The sequence below is a fragment of the Pungitius pungitius genome, chromosome 17 (genome assembly GCF_949316345.1).
Source record: "Pungitius pungitius chromosome 17, fPunPun2.1, whole genome shotgun sequence".
Lineage (NCBI taxonomy): Eukaryota > Metazoa > Chordata > Actinopteri > Perciformes > Gasterosteidae > Pungitius > Pungitius pungitius.
The window spans coordinates 5,112,862-5,135,048 of NC_084916.1; the positions used below are offsets into that span (position 1 = coordinate 5,112,862).

Sequence of the window (22,187 nt, forward strand, 5' to 3'; positions counted from 1 at the left end):
ACGCAGGGGCGTTCCCACAGCGTTTTCACGCAGCTCGAGTTCCCTGATAGGGAACTACAAACTAAAACAGGAAGAAGACCCAAACAGTGACAGCCTTATTAGTAAAGTTGACATTTTGAGTTAGTTCAAGCACATATTTTTGGTGCCTTTGCAAATTGAAGACTTCTGTAAGTGTCCTAGGTGAAAAGCTGATGTGGAGTTTTGGTTCAAAAGTGGTAAATTGCCCGAATAGCGCCCGCTATACGTATTCATAAAGCAGCCCAGAAACTGCTTTGATCCAGGTGCACTCATTTGATGGCCACAGCATTGATACAGCTGTGCAAATTGCTCCTGCATATCAGCAGAATAGGCATGAAAATAATAAATCTAGTTGGTCAAATGTCCCATCCTCACTGGAGAGCAATGATTATTATTTCTTGATCGAGTCGAAGATGTGTGATTAACTTCCATCCTTTGCCTTGACTGAATGGAGGTGATCCTACATATTTGATTTACTTTTTGCAGGGCTTTTGCAGCAAGGCAAGTAGCCTAGTGGTGACATAATTTGTCTTCAAAACCACAGACCCAGGTTTGAAGAGCATTGTGAACATTGTTTCTTTTTCACCCATGGAGGGATGTCTAAACGTTTTAGTTCTCCACCTTGATTTACTGTAAACTGTTTTTAACATGTCACACATTCAGAATTTTTGCATTGTCGTTGGGGTTTGTGCTTCATGCAATTTTCTGCATTCCAAGAGCGAGACAATGAGGAAAAAACTTGAATTGCCACATGCAGGCTTTGATGCTCGCAGTAGGCCTTCTACCGTGTAAAAATAATGTCTAAATATTACTAAATTGGTATGAGAGCAGTTCTGTGTGGTTGAGTGACCAGTATGCTTAATGTTTCTCTCTGTCAGTGTACTTATATAATCTGATACTTTCATGAACTGCACACATAAGGTTAACCAAAAAAATATATATATATATATTTATCTCAGGGGACTTTTATGGTGATAACTATGCTGTGTTAGGGAGCGTGAAAAGAGCCTACCACAGAGAGCTGGTGCATCAATGGCAATTAAAGGAAGTGGTGTCTCAGACAAGGAGGCTAATGAGTTTTAATATACATGCAGGTGAGGGAAAGCTGAGTTGCTGAAGCCCTTAATGAACCCAGGACAGCCTAATTAGCCACAATTTACAATTCTAGGATTCTAATCAGAGGGACTGAAATGCTGCCACACATTTTAGTATGAATGAGTTTTTTTTAAACGCTCCTAGCTGCTGCCTTGATTAATAATTGCTGGTTTTCTCTGTCTCTCTCTTTGTCTGAGTTTAGATAGCTTGGCCAATTTAGGGCATAATAATGTGGAAATCTGTTTTGATAGATAAATCTCATCTCAGTACACGCAGAAACACAACTTAATCTGGAATCCGTAATCCTTTTCTGCTCTAGTTGTGTTCATGTTGGAACATGGCTTTAATTTAGTTTTAGCCTTTTGAGGAGAATATATTTTTAGGTTTCCGTTTTTTCATTTGATCAGGAAGCTAAGACCACATGGTTTTAGTTAAGTATGACCTAGCTTTTTGATTTGGCCTAATATAATGAAATATGAAGCATTAGTTTATTCCCCCTAAAAAATTCAAATCAATCATGCATTGCATACTTGATTTCTACCTAATTCTCATGCCTGTGCATTGTCCAACAAAGCACATTCCCACCTTGTCATTGTGGAGGTTACACACCACTGTGTCTATGCGTTCCATATTGCTGTATGATTACACACAAAAAACGATTCACATGGCTCTAGGGTCAGTGGGCAGCAGGGACTGAAGGGCCGAACAAAAAGACTGAACTCAAACCTTCTGTACATTATTCCACCTCAAAACATGTTTTTATTAAACTGAGTTGTGAGAGCAAATATTATGATCAGTGTTAGAATGTAATGATACATATCATCCATTTTACTCTTAATATATTTGTTAGGCAGCTTTAATAAATAGCTACTGTCCACATTATCATATGTGTGTGTGTGTGTTGCGTATTACTTTACAAATTACCTCTTTTTTTCCAGGTGTGGAAAGTTCTCTTTGAGCAATAAAAATCCAGCAGTGATACCCGATTAATTTTCTCTGCCAGTACTGAATCAGACTGCAGGTCAATGAGGTCCAGCTGAACATCCCTGGGAGCGCTATCCACACTGCACATGAAGGGAGAAGAAATCATGTTCATTTCACTTTTAACTGTATGGATGGCGGAGGATTAAGAATTCTGATATAGATATAACCAAACCACCCGTTGGCAGTTTACTTATGTCATTCATACAGGTTATACATAACTATATCAATATTTTGTTACTTACAAATAGCGTTCTCCTGGCTAAAAGTCGTGTGTATTTTGACTATGACCTTTACCTTAATTACTGCGGCCACATACAGTAGATTTCGTTAATTTGCATTGGTAATCAACAATTCGTTTTTCTCCATTGGTTTGGCTCATTTTTTGAAACAGAAATTACATTCTCAAAACAACATGGACAAACCTCCAAACCACAATTTCTCAATACAGAATTTAATTTCTCATTCATTTGATTAAATTGCAAATGTCTAAGTACATTGCTCAAAGTCTCAGTACATCTTTGCAAATGATTAAGTACATGTAGCTTACGTTTAGCACAATTTCCAAGTGAATTGATCTTGTTGATCTAAACTGATTGTTGATTCTCAGTCTAATTGTTTTTCGCTCCAAAACGTCTCAGCAAAATTTCATTGTACAAGTCATCACATGCACAATAGTCTGTTCAATTGTCAAAATTTCCCAAGAACATAATACCATGAATAACATTTGATAAATTCACAGTATTACAACATTTGACAGTCGGGTGAAACTTTATTTTATTAATTCTTTGACCGGCTTTATTTACAGCACTGTAGGCTGCATATCATTTTCATTGGTTTTTGTTTCTGTGTTTATTTTACAGTATATTATGCTGCATACATTTTATTTTTACTCTGATGTGTGGAAGTTATTTTATATTTGTGAAGGATAATTGCAATTACCATAGATTACAATTTCCGGTAGTATGAGTGCAATGCGTGACCCTAAAATCCTATTTCATTTCATTTTTTTTATATACAATTGTATTCTGTTAGCTAGACAAAAAAACAGTACAGTAACCATTGTCAATGAAGAACTGGGATAACACTGGTGGACATGAGGGATTTCTATGGTCCTCTGCCATAGTGACAAAACAACTAAACATTTTGACTTGCAGTGCTTGCACAATGCCAAAGGGACAAAGCAGTTTTGGGGCACTGACTGTTTAAACGAGAAAGAAATGTAGTTTTGACACATGAGTGAACTGTTTTGGGAGAGTTATCTGCTTTTGCAAGTGAGCATTAGTGTTGTGACATTTTGCCAAATGATCTTAGAGTTTTGACAATGTAATTTCTGTTTCAAAAAATGAGCCAAACCAATGGAAAAAAAACTGTAAAACAGAGGAAAACAGCCTTCCTGTAGGGATGAAAAAGTAAAAATATCTTAGTAAAATACTGCTCCAAGTGTTCCAATTGTTTTTTTTTCTCGCTACACCAAATCTTTGTCGATTTGTGATATGAAAAGTTCATGTAGTCTTTGGAGACAGAAAAAGGTTCCTGAAATCACATGAGTAGTTTGTCTGGTACACGGTTCAAATAATAGTCTTATAGAAATGTCCCGCAGTTGCTTTAAATTCATTGATGCACAGATTTTTATTTGTACTGCCAAAACTGTTAAGACTCGGTTTCTGGCCAAAGCATGCATTTAATTATTCCTGAGCTTAAACACATTCCTGCTTTTTTCAGGGATGTTGTGTGCACAGTAGTTGATGTATGATTTCAAAACTGTTCTACTTACAACAGACTCCTTGGTACAATGGCTGCAGCTCAAGCTGAATTTTAACAGCACTGTTGTGCAATTTGTCAAAATAATGCGTAAGCCGATTTGTATACAGGGAACAGAGTGTTATTTTGATGAGAATTTGGCCCATTCATTCCCTTTTCCCTGTGACAGGTAATTCTCCAGAGTTCAAATGTATCTGGACTTCATAATCATCATTCCCAAGTTTTTAATCATTGACCCATACTTCTTTAGGTTAAATCACATTCCAAGGATTAAAGGCAGTTATTAAAACTAAATCCACTCATGTTTACCAGAGGATGATATCAAACATCAATTGAAGTTTGGGCTTTAGCAGTTTAATTTTGATCTCAATGAGATTTTCTGATCAAATAAATCCAGAGAAAGAGCCCTCCACCTGCTCCAAAAATAAATTAATATGAAGGTTTTATTTCATACAGATTGGAGAAGTCTTTTCCCAACAAAAGGTATGAATACAAAAAGAGCAGGGATTACTGCTGGTAGGGTCTATAGAACTCACAAACACACACACAGACTAAGTTAGCAATGGGAACAAAGAAATTACAAAATAAAAACAGTAATAAAAATATAACATTTGAAATAATCAACCTCTGACATACCTCTTTTATAACATGATTTTGCTAATGGAATTTGCCTCGGTAAAGATGATGACGCCAATTAAAAGACACCCAGAGGCGACCGTATGGTTTGAATTGCAGGGTTTGTGGTTTGAACTCCGGCCACTCTCGACCTCACAAGAAAGATATTAAGCTGTCTTGTCCCCATGCTGTCTGATATCTGTGTCACTTACGAGATAAATATGAGTTATTTTATTTAGCCACAAGGATAATTTTGTGGAAATAAACATTTTGGTTATGTCACGGTTTGGGTTGTCTTGTTTTATTTTGAAGTTTCATGTCGCTTGTGTAACTTCACTTCCTGCCTTGTCCTGTCTTTCCCTATGATTGTCTGCCGTGCCTGATTGTTTCCACTTGTGTCCAATCACCTGCACCTCCCTTGTGTATTTAAGCCCTGTGTGTCTTGTGTCCCTTGTTGCGTCATTATCTACATGTTGTTGGTGAATGTCCCTGGTCGATGTACGTATTTTCGTCCACTTTTTTTTTGGACAAGTTAAATTGATTCTTTTTCGGATGTCTGAGTCCTGCCTCTGCCTACCTGCACCAGCCCTGTGACAGGTTATGTTGAGCAACCAAACTACTCATTTAGGTTTAGACAACAAAACTGCTTGGTTATCAAATAAGTATTAGGAAATCATACTAACACTGAGCCAAAATATCACCATGGAATTGCATTGGAAGTTTTATGAGTTTCTATTCTACTTGATGTTTAAGTTGGGAATCTGAAAATTCTAGAATCAATTACCAGCCCAACATTTGTCCCATTAAATGATGATTGCACTATTTGAAGGGTTGTTCATATTTTTAGGATTGCGACATTTACGTTTTTTTCAGGTTCCGTCCCATTTTGGCTTGAAATGTGACTGAGAGGACACAGTGATTCATCCTGATTTAGTTGATGAGGTATCCTGTTGTCTACGCTGACTGATTACGTAAATCAACAACAAATTGTTTTTGAACGTGGGCCACATCTCCGCAGCGCTCCATGAAGGGCACGGGGAGGTGTGCACCGCAGCTCATCGCCATGATGTCAGACTTGTAATGTAATTACAAACCCATCTGTCTCTCATTGCATGACAAGCGCAAAATGTCCAATTATGGTTTCGTTTAAATTGTAATTAGTTCAGCCCAATTTGCCGTCCTCCAGCGTGCTGCATGTGCCTAATGAAAGAGAGATGCATGATGCTGTGCTAAAGGAACCTGAGAGATTTCTGCTTGCTGCACAATAGCGTTTGGATGCACACTATTGGGGTTAAAGCCACATTCATAGTCATGTGTCACACTCAGTAGCACATTTCCAAGAGGCCAAGAGGAAATCTTCAAGTAGCATGAGGTAATTTATTTTTTAATAGTCAATAACTTTCACCTTTTTTATTCAACTTCTTTCAAATGCACCCTTTTTTGTAATTCATATTTGGGATGTAATGTGAAACATAAGAATCCTGTCTGACTCTGACTTATCGAGACTAAAAATAGATGGAAAACCAATTTGTGGTGCAGAGCATGTGTCAGTGCAGAGTCCGATCCAGCTCGGGCCCTTTGCAGCATGTCACCCTCCCCCTCTGCTCCTTCAAAGCTGCCACTAATCAATGAGGCTACACATATTTTATATAAATAAGTTAGAGTGAAGCGAGTGGACCTCTATCAGCTCATCTCGGCTGACCGTGCGGATGGTAACACACATGAATTTGTAACAGAACTCCATTCTAACGGGTCCATTTGTGTCACAGGGAGGCACGTATCGGCGGAAAGGATCCACACGCAGAGGGAGTCACAAAATTAAGGTTTTAATTTTCAACGAAAACAACGAGCCGAGCTCGATGGTAGAACACAGAACAAAAATGTACTCTCTAGGAGATCAGCTGGGCAAACGGTTAAACACAAAGTAATCCTCCGGACGGGGAAGTCGTCATCGGATGTAGCCTCCGCGGCACGCCGCTGGAGATCGAGCGCGCAGACCTAAGCTGTGCGTGAGAGGTAGAGGAGTCTTGAGGCTGCGGGACAGGGCACGGATTCAACTCAAAACAACAATCCGACAAGACACACAGGGAACACATGCAAGATATAGCCAGGGTGATTAGACAGGACAAGAAACAGGTGTAACACCAAACAGGGCGGGCACTGATTGGGATGAGCGGCAGGTGGGTGGGAAGACTATGTGAGAAGTGGGTGTGTGCGTTAAGGTGAGACTACTGGGTAACTGAGTGTGACAGTGAGTGTATATGGCAGAGGAGAGGGGAGAGAGAGACCCGGATCCTGACAGTACCCCTCCCTCAACGAGCGCCCCCAGGCGCTTCCGAGGAGGGAGTCTGGCGAGTCCGGTAGAAGTCCTCAATGAGCGAGCGGTCCAGGACGTCCCGGGCCGGAATCCACTGCCGCTCCTCAGGACCGTACACCTCCCAATCCACCAGGAACTGGTGGCCCCGCCCTCGGGGACGAACATCCAGAAGTTTACGAACCCTATAGATAGAGTCCACCTCGTCAAGAGGTGGGGGGGGGGGAGCGGGGCGGGGGGGTGCACGAATGACAGGCTTGAGACACGAAACGTGGAAGACTGGGTGTATCCGGCGTAGCGAACCGAGCAGCTTTAATTTAACGGTTACCGGGTTGAAGACCTTAACAATGGAAAAGGGACCGACAAAGCGAGGCAAGAGTTTCCGTGAGCCTTCGCGTGCGGGCAGATTGCGAGTGGAGAGCCACACCCTCTGCCCACAAACGTATCTGGGTGCCTTTACACGGCGGCGGTTGGCAGTTCTACAAGTGCGCTCTCTGGTGCGACATAGGGCGGATCTCACTCTCCTCCAAGTGCGCTTGCATCTCTGAATAAAAGCCTGCACGGAGGGGACAGAAGTCTCCGACTCCTGTGACGAAAAAAGTGGGGGTTGATAGCCGAGACAACTCTCAAAAGGAGACAGACCGGTTGCGGAGGAGGGTAAAGAATTATGGGCGAACTCGGCCCAGGAAATCTGATCTGCCCAGGACGCCGGGGTCTGAGAGATCAAACTGCGTAGCATGCGCCCAAGAATCTGGTTGGTCCGCTCGGCTTGCCCATTGGTCTGTGGGTGGAATCCTGACGACAGACTGGGGGAAGCCCCAATTAGTCGACAGAACTCCTTCCAAAACAGAGAGGCAAATTGGGGCCCTCTGTCGGACACGACGTCCAAGGGAAGACCGTGGATCTTAAACACATGATCGACCATAACCTGCGCGGTCTCACGGGCGGACGGTAATTTGGGAAGTGGAATAAAGTGCGCCGCCTTAGAAAAACGATCGACGACCGTCAGGATAACTGTGTTGCCGGCGGACGGAGGGAGACCGGTGACAAAGTCTAACGCGATGTGTGACCACGGGCGTGATGGAATGGGAAGGGGTCTGAGGAGACCCGCCGGCGGAGCGTTGCTTGACTTAGTTTGCGCGCAGACAGGGCAAGAAGCAACGAACCGACGTATGTCACGCTCTCTGGTGGGCCACCAGAATCTCTGACGGATCGCGGCTAACGTGCCCTTCACGCCGGGGTGCGCGAATAGTTTAGAGGCATGGCCCCACTTGAGTACGGCCTTTCGTGCGTTCTCGGGGACGAACAGCCTCCCCTCGGGGGCAGTAGGAGGTCTGATGGCGTGCGCCAGGGCCCTCTTAACAGTCTGTTCAACTCCCCAGACAACCGCTCCGACCACGCAGCGTTGGGGAACAATTCCCTCCAGGGTTGAGGCATCCTCCGTGGAATCGAACTGACGGGAGAGGGCATCGGGTTTAACATTCTTTGAACCGGGTCTAAACGAGATGGAGAAGTCGAAGCGGCCAAAAAATAAAGCCCAGCGGGCCTGTCGCGCGTTAAGTCTCTTAGCGGAGCGTATGTATTCGAGGTTCCGGTGGTCGGTCCAGACAATGAATGGCACACTGGCCCCCTCTAGCCAATGCCGCCACTCCCCCAGCGCCAACCGGATAGCCAATAGTTCCCGGTTGCCGACGTCATAGTTTCGCTCCGCGGGTGAGAGCCGGTGCGAAAAAAAAGCGCACGGGTGGATCTTATCGTCATGGGAGGAGCGTTGCGACAAAATAGCCCCAACCCCTACGTCAGAGGCGTCGACCTCAACAATAAATTGTCTTGCGGGGTCCGGGTTGACTAAAATGGGCGCGGAGGTGAATAACTTTTTAAGCCGATTGAAGGCCTCTTGCGCCGGTTCTGACCAATAAAACCTTGATTTGGTCGACGTGAGTGCGGACAAGGGGGCAGCCACTTGACTAAAATTGCGAATGAATCGCCTGTAAAAATTAGCGAATCCCAAGAACCGCTGGAGAGCAACGCGAGATTCCGGGGCAGGCCAACTGAGGACCGCCCGTACCTTCTGGGGGTCCATGCTGATTCCCCCCGCGGAGATCACAGACCCAAGGAATGTAACCGAATGCGAGTGAAAGACACATTTCTCAGATTTAACAAACAGGCGGTTCTCGAGCAGGCGCTGTAAGACCCGACGGACGTGTTGGACGTGTAGCTCGAGGGAGGGTGAGAAGATTAGAATGTCGTCCAGATAAACAAATACGAAGATGTTTAACATGTCGCGTAGGACGTCATTTACCAGTGCCTGAAACACCGCGGGGGCGTTGGCCAATCCGAAGGGAAGGACCCGGTATTCAAAGTGGCCAATATGGGTATTGAACGCGGTCTTCCACTCATCCCCCTGTTTGATACGAACTAGGTGGTACGCATTACGCAGATCTAACTTAGTGAAGAATCTAGCGCCCTGTAGGATCTCGAACCCGGACGACATAAGGGGCAAGGGGTAGCGATTCTTGATCGTTATGTCGTTTAACCCTCGGTAATCAATACAAGGACGCAACGACCCGTCCTTCTTTCCACGAAAAAGAACCCCGCACCGGCAGGAGAAGAGGATGGGACAATGATTCCAGCCTCCAGCGACTCCGAGAGATATTTCTCTAACGCTTCTCGTTCGGGTGATGAGAGAGAGTATAGTCTACCGCGGGGGGGCGTGGTGCCAGGGAGGAGGTCAATGCTACAGTGGTAAGGGCGGTGAGGTGGCAGGGAGACGGCCCGGGAGCGGCTGAAAACCGCCCGCATGTCGTGGTACTCCTCCGGCACGCCAGTCAGATCACCGGGCTCCTCCTGAAAAACAGAGACAGAGGACACGGCAGGGATGGCAGACACTAAACAGTTACTATGACACGAAAGACTCCAAGACCAAATAGTACTCCTGACCCAGTTAATATGGGGATTATGTTGGACGAGCCAGGGGTGCCCTAAGACAATGGGGGAATAGGGGGAACAAAAAATGAAAAAAGAAATAGTCTCTTGGTGGTTCCCGGAGACAGTCAGACTCACCGGACTGGTGACCTGATGGACCTCAGCTAGAGTTCCACCATCCAGGGAAAATATAGTGGTGCGTCTTTCTAAGTCCACCAGGGGAATGTTGTGTTCCCGAGCCCATCCCTCGTCTAGGAAGTTTCCCTCTGCCCCCGAGTCAATCAGCGCCGGACAGGAGGCGGAGCCAGCCCACCTTAGAACGGCGGGGAGGGTGGTGCGGGATCTGGATGAGGATGAAGACACCGCCGCGCTCGTCAGTACTCCTCTGTCTACTGGCGAGCCCGGTCTTTTACCTGACATGAAGCGGCGAAGTGGCCCGCCGCACCGCAGTACAGGCATAGCCTGTTTGAGAGGCGGCGTTGTTTCTCCTCTGGCCGGAGACGAATGCCCCCCAGCTGCATGGGCTCAGGTTCGGGGGAAAAAGGGGGAAATAACTCTTGAGGTGTCGGGGCAGCAGTGCGGACTCGTCGTCGTTGTTGAAAGCACCGATCGAGGCGGATTGCCAGCTCGATCAGTGTGTCGAGGTCGTCAGGTGACCCACGAGCGTAAATCTCCTCCTTGAGTTCAATGTTCAGCCCCTCTAAAAAACGGGCCACCAAGGCGGGTTCGTTCCATTCGCTGGTCGTGGAAAGAGTTCGAAACTCTATGGCGAAGTCGGCAACGGACCTCTTTCCCTGGCGAATGGTGGTCAGGAGACGCGATGCCTCGCGTCCAAAGACTGACTGGTCAAATACCTTTATCATCTCCTCCTTGAAGAGGAGGAAGCGTCCGCAGCGGGGACCTCCAGCCTCCCAAACTGAGGTTCCCCATTCACGGGCGCGTCCGGTCAGTAGGGAAATCACATAGGCGATGCGGGCTCGGTCTTCCGCATAGGTCCGCGGTTGCAGAGAGAAGGCCACCTCACACTGCGTCAGGAATGCCCTGCATTCCGCCGGTTCCCCAGCGTAACACGGGGGGTTATTGATGCGGGGCTCAGGAGACGACGAGTGAGAGAGTGAAAGTGGAGACTCGGGATGGGGCTGGGTGAGGCGTATAGACAGGTCGTTCACCTGAGCGGCCAGGCTCTCCACGGCCTGCCTGGTTGCCGACAATTCCTCCTGGTGTCGACCCAGCATCGCTCCCTGGAACTCTACGGCAGTGGCAATGGATTCCTCCCTTGCTGGATCCATAGTCTGGTCGGATTGTTCTGTCACAGGGAGGCACGTATCGGCGGAAAGGATCCACACGCAGAGGGAGTCACAAAATTAAGGTTTTAATTTTCAACGAAAACAACGAGCCGAGCTCGATGGTAGAACACAGAACAAAAATGTACTCTCTAGGAGATCAGCTGGGCAAACGGTTAAACACAAAGTAATCCTCCGGACGGGGAAGTCATCATCGGATGTAGCCTCCGCGGCACGTCGCTGGAGATCGAGCGCGCAGACCTAAGCTGTGCGTGAGAGGTAGAGGAGTCTTGAGGCTGCGGGACAGGGCACGGATTCAACTCAAAACAACAATCCGACAAGACACACAGGGAACACATGCAAGATATAGCCAGGGTGATTAGACAGGACAAGAAACAGGTGTAACACCAAACAGGGCGGGCACTGATTGGGATGAGCGGCAGGTGGGTGGGAAGACTATGTGAGAAGTGAGTGTGTGCGTTAAGGTGAGACTACTGGGTAACTGAGTGTGACAGTGAGTGTATATGGCAGAGGAGAGGGGAGAGAGAGACCCGGATCCTGACACATTTGTATTGTGGAATAAGTATGTTTAACGTTGGTTAAGGTGACAACACATCTTGTGATGTGTGTACATTTGGATGCAAATTAGAAGCTTAAATTGCGTACTGTAAATATTATCAGCCTCGCAACTTGATAAATAATGGCCATTGATTTCATTCCCCTCCAGTAGCAGATTGCTCATCACGTGCCGCAGATGAGATGGAGCAAAGGCTCCATTCAGGCCATGATTAGCCTGTAATCAGAAAGTACAAAACTCATTATCAGCTCTCGCGCTCAGGTGTCTTCAAAGAATGTGATTTATTTTCTTTCTCCGTGTGGCATATCTGAAACCTCTGTATCTCCTGCTCTGACCTCCTCTGAATCCCTGAGGACACATGATTAGGTGTATAGATTGGCTATACAACTGTGGTTATGGGTTTGGCAATATTGGCTTTTTATTGGGTCAGTCACTGTCATCCACAGGTTATAGACTAGTTTTCTGCCCATTTTACTCTAAAGGATGTCTTAAAGACCTTTACTGCCACATGTAACTGCATGCGTAAAAAGGCTACTATTTTTTACCTTTACTAAATGTACCCCACAAATGCGACTGGCCAATCATAGCGTTGCATCAGCCAGCACCAACACGGCGCCAAAAGTTATACCAGTGCGCTCTGTAGGATCTTACACATTTATTTTTGAGATTTTCTTCGTTTTTCAGCTGGATCCATAATTGATTTACCTTAGCTTTTTCATGGAGAAACTACTGAGCATGCAGTAAAACTCGCGATTCAATTCAATATTTTAAAACGTGGCGTGAACCCATGCTTTTGTTTGCTCCCACATTTTTAACGGTCTTAACTATGTCCTTGCTTTATATCATAAAGGATGAAGTCCTGTGACGTTGTACAACAGACTGTGTAGCATAAAACTTTAACCCAGGACCTTTTCACAAAAAGGATGTAGTAGGTCATATCTGAAGCATCAATTTGGTTTTAATAACCACTGAAAATGGCCAACTGTGCAGCTTCCTTTTCCATTTCCAATAAGATGTAGCAGTTCACTATCGTATGTAGGCTCGACCTTTTAAAGCTTGTTATGGACTCAACTTTCGACTTAGATTGATTACTGCTCAGATTTGTCTTGAGCGAGCTCAATAGTTTTGTCATTAAAAAAGTGCCAAAGCTACAAGAGCACATTTCATGAATATCTGCAAAAAGGCAAAACCACAAGCCAGTTCAGTCTTTCAAAGGAAATATTCACTCCAAGTAGAATAATTAAACTTAGTCACTGGCTTTCTCTTTTTGAACCTCCAAATTGTACGAGCTCAACCTGCAGCTGTGAGAGGGTGGGCCGAGAGCCTCATTGATCTCAGTCTCGTAGGTGGCTGTATTTTGCTCAAAGCCCTTTGGCGCAGAATGTACTTCGATCCACGGGGGATTCATCAAGTCACAACACAAGGCCATTCATTATGGGCTTGAATGGCAATACCGAGTGTAAGCTTGTACATGAGGGGACAATAAGAGTCAATAACCAGCAGTCCTAACAGGCCATAGAGAAGCGTACTGGAAGAATAATATTTCACAGCTCGGGCAGCAACAGACAGGCAAATATATCCATAATTAATATAATGTATAATGCTAAACATTAACAGCAGCAGAGACAATAGTAGTAGTGTTTTGTGATGCAATGTCTAATTAGGGTTTCAACAACCCAGTCGCCAAAAAAAAGTGAAATGGCTAAGTTGGTCCACCGTAATAAACGTAGTCTTATTACGTTTCCCCCCAAAATAACGTTACTAAAAGCACTTCTACTGGGGGCGTTACCGTGAAGGCGCTTTAAGCCTTAAAGCCACTAATCGCCAAACAAAACAAACACAAAGCACTCGAATCATATTATGACTTTTTAAACATAAATTGCCGTATTTTTATGAGTTTTCAATTAAAGAATGCATAATTCCCGGGGGCTCAAATCCTAAAGGCTTAGCGCGTGTGTGTGTCTCTTTCAAAACATTACGTATTGTTTACATGGGAAAGGGGCGGCGGGGCTTCACCCTCAGAGCGGAGCGTCATTTCTCGCTCCACACGTCTCCTCCTTTTACTGGCCAGTAAAGCGGGCGCTCTATCCCACGTGGGTCTGGCTCGATTCCGTTTGCTCTGACGATTCCATAGATAGGCGGGACTTATAATTTTGGCGGCAAACGGTGAGATATCAGCTGCATTGACGCTGCCCTGTGTGTGAAGTGGCCGTGAGGCGTCCACTAGTCTCTCTTTATTTGTTCTGCTTTACACATATACACACTAGGCTAACATAACGGAGACTTCGAGGCTTTGTCCTTTATTATTTATGGGGGCAAAGCCCCTGTAAGTAGTTTTTTCCCAAGCGAAACTGAGTTTCTTTTTCATTTTTTGTGTATCCCATACAAATATCAAAATACATATACTGATTTTCACATCTAAACACACTCACCTAAGTTCCCTTGTATCATGACTTCCAAAGCTTAGGGTGGGGGTGAACTATGGACCCCGACGCCTGAGACAGCAGGTCCGACCTGATGGGGATCTCCGCCGGGGGGCCTGCGAGAAGCGATATTAGGTCCCAAAACCATACGCGGGCCGGCCAGAATGGGGCTACTAACACTAGGCTAACGCCGTTCCCGACGGACCCTATCCAGAACCTCTGGGAGCAGATCAACCGGAGGGAAAGCGTACAGGTGCATTCTTTTTGGCCATGCCTGTCCCAAAGCATCCAAGCCGAGAGGGGCGGGGTGCGTGAGGGAGAACCACCGAGGACAATGAGTTGTCTCTGCGGAGGCAAATAGGTCCAAATCGGCGCGGCCGAAGTGACCCCAAAGGAACTCCAGCGCCTCTGGGTGGAGTCTCCAGTCCCCGGGCCTCGGCCCCTACTTCGACAGGGTGTCTGCCCCTTGGTTCAAGACGCCCGGGATATAAGCCACTCTTAACGAGCAGAGCTTCCCCACGGACCACAGGAGGATCTGGCGGGCTAGCTTGTTCAGCGGCCGAGAGCGCAGGTTGATGTAGAAAACCACTGATGTGTGTCTGTCCGGACAAGCACATGCTGGTCCGTCAGGGCTGGGCGGAAGTGTTTCAGCGCCTGAAACACCGCCAGCATCTCCACCTGGTTTATGTGCCAGGACTGGATATGATGCTGCCACAGCCCCGAGGCTGAGTGACCACTCATGATCGCACCCCAGCCCGTGAGGGAACCGTCTGTCGTGAGGATGACCCGACGACAGATCGCCCCTAAAACGGGCCGTTGGGTTAGAAACCCAGGGTGCCTCCATATGACCAAGGCCCTCAGGCAGCGCCGAGTGACTTTGATCAGGCGGTGCTGGTTCCCCCTTGGGGAGAACCCCTTGGTCTTGAGCCACCATTGCAACGGTCTCAAGTGTAACAGGCCGCGAGGGATCACATTGGATGCCGCTGCCAGGAGACCTAACAGTCTCTGAAACCTGGCTGGCCTAGCCTAGCCTGCTGAACATCGGAGAGGATCGAATCTACCCGAGCGGGAGACAGGTGTGCCCGCATCGTGGTCGAATCCCAAATTACGCCCAGGAAAGTGGTCCTACGTGCTGGGGACAGCACGCTTTTCCTGGTGTTGAGTCTCAGCCCCAGACGGTTAATTTGAGCGAGCACAACATCACGGTGTTGGGCCGCCAGGCGCTCGGGGGGCGCTAAAATCAACCAGTCGTCCAAGTAGTTCAAAATACGGTTGCCCTGGAGACGCAATGGCGCCAGAGCTGCATCCACGCATTTTGTGAACGTACGGGGCGAGAGGGCTAGGCCAAAAGGAAGGACCTTGTATTGATAAGCTTTATCCCCAAAAGCGAACCTCAGAAACTTCCTGTGTCGAGGGAGGATGGGAATATGAAAGTAAGCGTCCTGGAGATCTACCGTGACAAACCAGTCCTCGGACCTGATTTGTGCCGCAATCTGTTTGAGAGTTGAAGTTGAGTTCTTGAAGCTCAACTTCGCAACAGCGCGGTTCAAACGGCGGAGATCCAGAATTGGACGCAAAACCCCATCGTTCTTTGGAACGATGAAGTACCGGCTGTAATAGCCTGACTCTCTGTCTGGGGGGATAACTCGTTCTACGGCTCCCTTCCGCAGCAGGGTCTGTACTTCTTGTTCCAACACCAGAGCCTGCTGGGGGTCTACCACCGTGGGTAGTACGCCCCAAAATCGAGGCGGCCGCCACCTAAACTGGATGGCGTAGCAGACATCGATTGTGTGCAAGATTGAGATACGTTGGGGAGGGCTCGCCACTCACCCAAAAAGTTTCTCAGGGGCTCCGGCCCCTCGGGGCCGGTCTCTGGAAGTCCCGGGTCTACAGACACCGCGCCCTGCAACAGCGAACTGGCAGGGAAGCGCTGATGTAGTAGAGCCGGAACCCTCCTTAGAGGGGGCGAACGGCCCTCGGGCTCACGCTCGCTGGACCCGGGCGTGCCTCGAAGCGGCGGCGGGGACAACAGCACCGAAGGGTGCGGTGGAAGTCACTCTTCGGGCCCTGACCCTTACGGTGACAGGGCCTATTGGACGAAGTCCGAGCGTGCTGCGGCCCGGCCTCGAAGGGGGGGTGCGCGCAGCGCGACGTGACGCTCTCCTGTCAGCCAAAAGAAACGTAATATATTAACGTTATTTTGGGGGGAAACTTAACAAGACTACGTCTATTACGGTGGACCAACGTAGCCATTTCACGCTTTTTTTGGAGACTGGGTTGGTTTCAACAATGTAACCCTGTTTGGTTTGCAGGTTACACAACAAAAATAAGTTTCATATTATATATCTTTATTGATGTTTTTATTTCAGTTTAGATACAGTAGTATCTAGACAGTAGACTATCTGGACAATAAGGATATATCCAACACTATTGATTTTGAATGTTTATTTCATTAATTCATCTCAATTATTGTGCGGTACCAACATAAAATTGTGTGTTATTTTGTCAGATAATAAAATCTGACAAAATAACACACATTTTTATGTTTTATATTACTTTGTTTATTTGCATATTATTTCTTGAAATGCATTACAAAGAGAAACATTCAGAGCAAGCTGAAGTCAGAAAATGAACAGCTGCTCTGAGTTTAATAACCATCTGCACATCTTATGAAAAACATTTTCTTATTGATTCAAATATTTATATGTAAACTCATTTCTTTGTAGTGTAGTGCCGGAGCCGCATAAAACCCTTCAAAGCTGACAATGCCACCTCCTTTTGAGGGCTAGGAGGAACCCTTACTATATTTAATTAGTGTGTTGTGTGACTAACTCTGATTTTCCCCTAACAGGGACAATTTAATTGGAGGCAAATTTTGTACATAAATAAGTTTGGTTTTATTAGAAAAAGTTTAACAGTTTTCCACTTAAAAAAGCCATTTGGTAGAATAAAACAATAACTTAGATGGCCGATATAGGTCGTGTTACTGTCCTAATAGCAAGAAGGTCGGTTCGGCCCGCGCACACCGTTCCAGGACACGACTGTGGGAGACAAAGAGGAGACAGAAGGCCCAGCACTGACAAAGACATGCACTACACACTTATTTCTACACGATCCACTACAAATTATCATGCATGTCACTACAAAATCTACAGTGTCGAGGCTACATACACACCGTGACAGTGTAACCCAGTGCGGTCTCACCATGAGGAAGCAGTGTGTAGACACGGACCTGGCCTTGAACAGGATCAAGCTGTGAGCATATATAAATTGAGGAGAAAAACCTATGTCAAAACTTCCATCAAAAGCATATAAAAAAAAATAAGCTCCTTTATCAGTGGTTAACTGAAACATAGAAAATACAAATTGGAAAACATTCTATAAAAGGTAGCGTGTGGCTTGCGGTGGCATAAGCAACACAAGGGTAACATTTAGTCAAAACATAAATTGCTGCCCCAGTTCACTTCGTGAAGGACGGGAACTTGTGCCTGGCTATCAACCTAGTGGGACCAAAAATCAGAAATCAACCTTCTTTTTGTTGTTCTTGTTGTTGTTTTACGGCGGTTGGCATCCATCTTATAGGTGCATTACTATGGGGCGCCGTTTGTAACATGTTGCACGTTCTAAAATCCTGCGCAGTTTTCGTACATTTAGCGTTATCATATGAATAAAAAAAGCAAGATTGCTGCCGTATGAATTAGCTCTTGCTATAGAGCACGGGTACCGCGCACCGCGGCTGTTTCCCACCCCGTCGATCGGACAATCTCGAACGGCTGCAGATGGTCCGATTACATAGTAATATTGTAATTGTCAGTCGTCATGTCTGACCTTTAAACTCAACACTACGACTAATGACTACAGTTGGTGAGCTTTTTATCACTCCCTGATTGGCAACCGGTCACATGCACATATCAGCTGTTTTCCTACAGTAGAACACTCAAAGAAATGAAATGTTTTTGTGAATGCAGAACTGACACATCAATGTTTTCATGATACAGATTTTTTATCTAATTTCTTTCATAATTTCTGAAGATTACACTGAGGGTTAATCTGAAAAGAAAGAAATTAATGCTTTTTAAGGAAGATTTTTAGTCTTGATACGAGTACAAATATGCAGTTTCTAATGTTGTCTGTGTCTCCATGCATTGATCTGGGTGCTATATGTACAATAGACAAAGTCCTTCTATGTAGTTTGTTTTCACTGTTTGGTAGTCCGTGCTTCCTGTCACTCAACTTATCTCCTGACAGTTTCGTTGCCTGGCCTACTGTGTATTTAGTCTGTGTCTAATATTTGTGCTAGTTTGTCTGTCTCTTTCCAGTGAGTTTACCAGCCATCCTTAGTGTTTTTTCCGTGGCGTCGACCAGTTTCCGTGTAGCTGACTACCCATGAACCAAAACCCCATTCAAAAAAGTAGAGATTTTCACCTTATGTTTGCCTCAGTCTGCTTTTGAGTCCTGCCCCCTGTGGTTACCAGTCCTTAACCCTTACCTTGAGTGACTTTGAAAATGAATGATAATACATAAAGACAAGATATAGAAACATAACATTGAAGAAAGCTAATATTCTTATCAATTCATTTGTGCATGTGCAATTTTTTGTTGGATTGTTAAACATATCTTAACGGTTGTACTATGTCTACTTTACCTTTTAGATTCTCTTAGAAACATTAATAGACCAATGACCCAAAGCCATGAAAGACAATTTATTATTTAAAACTCATTCACTTTCATTAACCCAGGATTTCTTTTAAGGGTAAAATGTCTTCTGTGTTTTGTTTTTAAATTTAGTTACAGTCTTCTCAGGATTATAAAGACCTGTTTACAATGTCGGTCACTGTTTTTGCATTATGCCAACAGAGGCATATGAAGCCAAAAAAAGACTTCTCCTAATGCAGAGGCATTCCCTCGGAGCACAAAAAGGTAGGAGCACAATGCTTTATTAGCCTCAGAAACATAATGGCACCACTGGCCTTAAACCCGCTAACTGTATTATTACAACCAGCGCGCTAATTTCATTTCAGCTTCTCATTAGATCTGTTTGTCTACAGCCACTTGGCTTAATGAAATCGACAATGCGCCAAATCATTACTTGACAATTTAGTTCCACAATACAAGAATTGCATAACACCTCATAATTAATTGATTAAATGCTATACATGAACATGAAAACTGGATAAATGATCGACTGGATAACCCCTAAAGAATTTGCAATGAGTGGATTGTCCACCCAAGTCACAATATAAATGATGTATTTACAATCTAAATTTTCTTTATTGGTGACAAAGCCTCTGATTTCATATTGTGATTATATATACTGTATATTCTCATACTTTTTGTTATTGTATTTTGAAAATTAACACAATGAAGAAAATAATGCAGTAAATAAATAAATGTATAATAATTCAAAGGATATTTTGATTCTAAATTAGTTTTGCCGCATAAACGTTTGATTATATTCTTCTTAAATATAGAATTATTCTGTTTGTGGATAGTATACATAATGAAGTTGACAAAAGTCTACTGTCGTATGTGACAGAGCCGGAAAGAAACAAGCTGGCATTAAAGCGGGACAGAGTTCATGTGTCCAGTGTGCAACAGAGCCGAGTGTGCTGTGCACATTCTTTTCCATGGTGTTATGTAGCGTGAGTGGCTTTATTGTTAACGTTACTATTGCACAGGTATCTGTATACTACCGACAAAGTCGACTTCATCATACGAAAGGAACCGATCCCGCCGTGCCCTTCTGCTCTTTGGTCAACCACAGAAGGAGGCAAAGTGATGGAAGAAATCTAGTGGCTGACAGCCTGTCATAGAGTTAAACTTTGTGTCAGCAGGGTTACACTTTCCCATTGACATTAATTGCAGGTGACAGGACTAAGTACGACGGCTTACCCCGATGACAATGATGACTAGAGGAAATTTTTCATGGTCTCCTCTTGGTCTGCTGTGACAGGAGTGATTATGCAGGCTAGGAACTTGTCAAGACCACGTTATTGGACTGAGGAGACCTAATATTGGGAAAAAACTAATTCTAAGAGAATCCAAAACCTCTCATGTTCGATTCTTGGTACTCTTACTGTCAGGAAGCGGTGCTGGTGCAGGCTGAAGGAGGCAGGACTCAAACGCAGGCTTCGCAAACAGCTGCTCTTTATTGAATGCAAAACCGAGGAAGGACGTGCACCAACGATGACTGACATAGACAATGACGCGACAAGGGACAACAGGCACACAGGGCTTAAATACACTAGGGAGGTGCAGGTGATTGGACACAGGTGGAAACAATCAGGCAATCACAGGACAAGGCAGAAAGTGAAGTTACCCAGCGACAAAAGAGACATGAAAACTACAAAATAAGACATGAAGCAGAACCAAACCGTGACACTTACTGAATCTAGAATCGGCATAAATGTCAAAAATTCCTAATTCTGTTATTTTTACAAATATACACATCCACATTTGTACTCAAACAAAGATTTTTGGTAATTACCATGAACAAAAGCAGAAAATTTGAAAATGCATCTTAATAAATGAATAGTTGTAATAGTAATAACAACAGTGTAACTAAATGGATAATAAAATACCAAAACAATATAACTGAGAAGACAACTAAATGTGTAAATAAGAAATAGTAAATGCACGTCTTTCTTTCAAGGACCCTTAGAATTGAATTAGGAGTAATTTTTTATTTAATTCTGGGTTTGAATATTATGTACAGACTTTAGAGTTCATCAAAGTACACTTCATTTTTCTTTGACATCACCAAAGTCTGACATCACTGAACCAAAGCCTGTATAAATTCACGTATTCCTATTTGGGACAGCTAACAAGTAAAGTGATTTAATACGTCTTTAAAAAATCTGTTCAGTGCTTTCTCGGATCCACCACCCACCATGCTCCACAGTCAGTGCACACACACACACACCTTATCCCCATTCTCCGGTCTTTTTTTAACATCTCAGGTGTCATCTGTGCAGCTGTAATGGCTGTTTTAATGGTCCTGAGATAAGTGCTTTGAACTCGTTGAGTGTAATCACCTTAGGAATTTCTCACTGAATCGTTTCACATATTTGCCGCATTCCAATTACTCTATAATTTATGCCCTGAGCAAGCTCTACACTCCGACTATGGGCCACTAACACTCAATTCAAACCGGAGTAATAGCAAGAAATCTACTGTAGTGATGAAAACTTATACTGAATTAATTTTGTATTAAAAGTTATGGTGAGACTGACTAGTCAACTAAACGATTCAATAAAAAGTCTAATCCTGGCTTTTGAATTGTTGCAGTGGCATGAAAAGATGGTTATGAAGCAAAAGACACTGCAGTTGGACAATATGTGGGGGAAGAATGTTACTCCAAATCAATCATCTATTTGAGCGTGGATATAAGCTGTATATATTCATTATTCATCCCAATCCGCACACTCCGCTCTTCATCTGCCAAACTGCTTGTTCCTCCCTCACTGAGAGCAAAACACTCGACAAGATCGCGGCTCATTGTGTTATGTTGTTACGTATCATTGTGCTTTTGTTGGTGGGTATACGGAATTCCTTGACTTTTCCTAGTAGGGACACCTGCGTATCACATAGACTACACCACTGGAGTGAGCTCTCTAACATGTTGTAAATCGGCATATTTCATATTTTGTTTCTTGTTCTTTTGAGTTTGTATCCTTATGGTTGAAATGCACTTATTGTAAGTCGCTTTGGATGAAAGCGTCAGCTAAATGACATGTAATCTAATAATGTAATGTATATAATAGAAAAATTAAAAAATGCAAATCGTTCATGTGCGTTCAACCAATCATTTCGGTGTGTGTGTGAATAAATTGCTATATAAATCTGTAGACACAAGGGAAGAAAACCTTAGGGAGAACATAAGAGGAGAATAAATAAATGTCATGTGTACAGATTTAACAATGTAAAAGATGTACAATACATTCACTTTCTATGACAGAAATGATTAAAATATTATGAGTATTAAGCCAGGTGTACGGCAGGAGCACTGAACGGACAACCCCTATCAGACACAATCTCCATCCACAGAAGTTTCTGTGGGGACGGAAAATGAATGTTTGTTATAATGACGGTAATAGTAATATAATTAATATTTATAATAATAATAATGATTATAGCAGCAGCAGTTGTCAGGAGGATCATGGCAGGAGGCAGAAACAGGATCCAGATAGAAC

At 44.4% G+C, this 22,187-nt stretch overlaps 1 long non-coding RNA gene across 1 annotated transcript; it reads right to left on the reverse strand.

Moving 5' to 3' along the window:
- Positions 1-16,896: 16,896 nt before the first annotated feature.
- On the reverse strand, positions 16,897-20,317 carry LOC134107098 (uncharacterized). Its single transcript, XR_009942605.1, has 3 exons — positions 20,073-20,317; positions 17,200-17,248; positions 16,897-17,036 (listed from the first exon to the last, which is right to left on the reverse strand). It is a non-coding gene; the product is annotated as an uncharacterized LOC134107098 (long non-coding RNA).
- Positions 20,318-22,187: the final 1,870 nt, after the last annotated feature.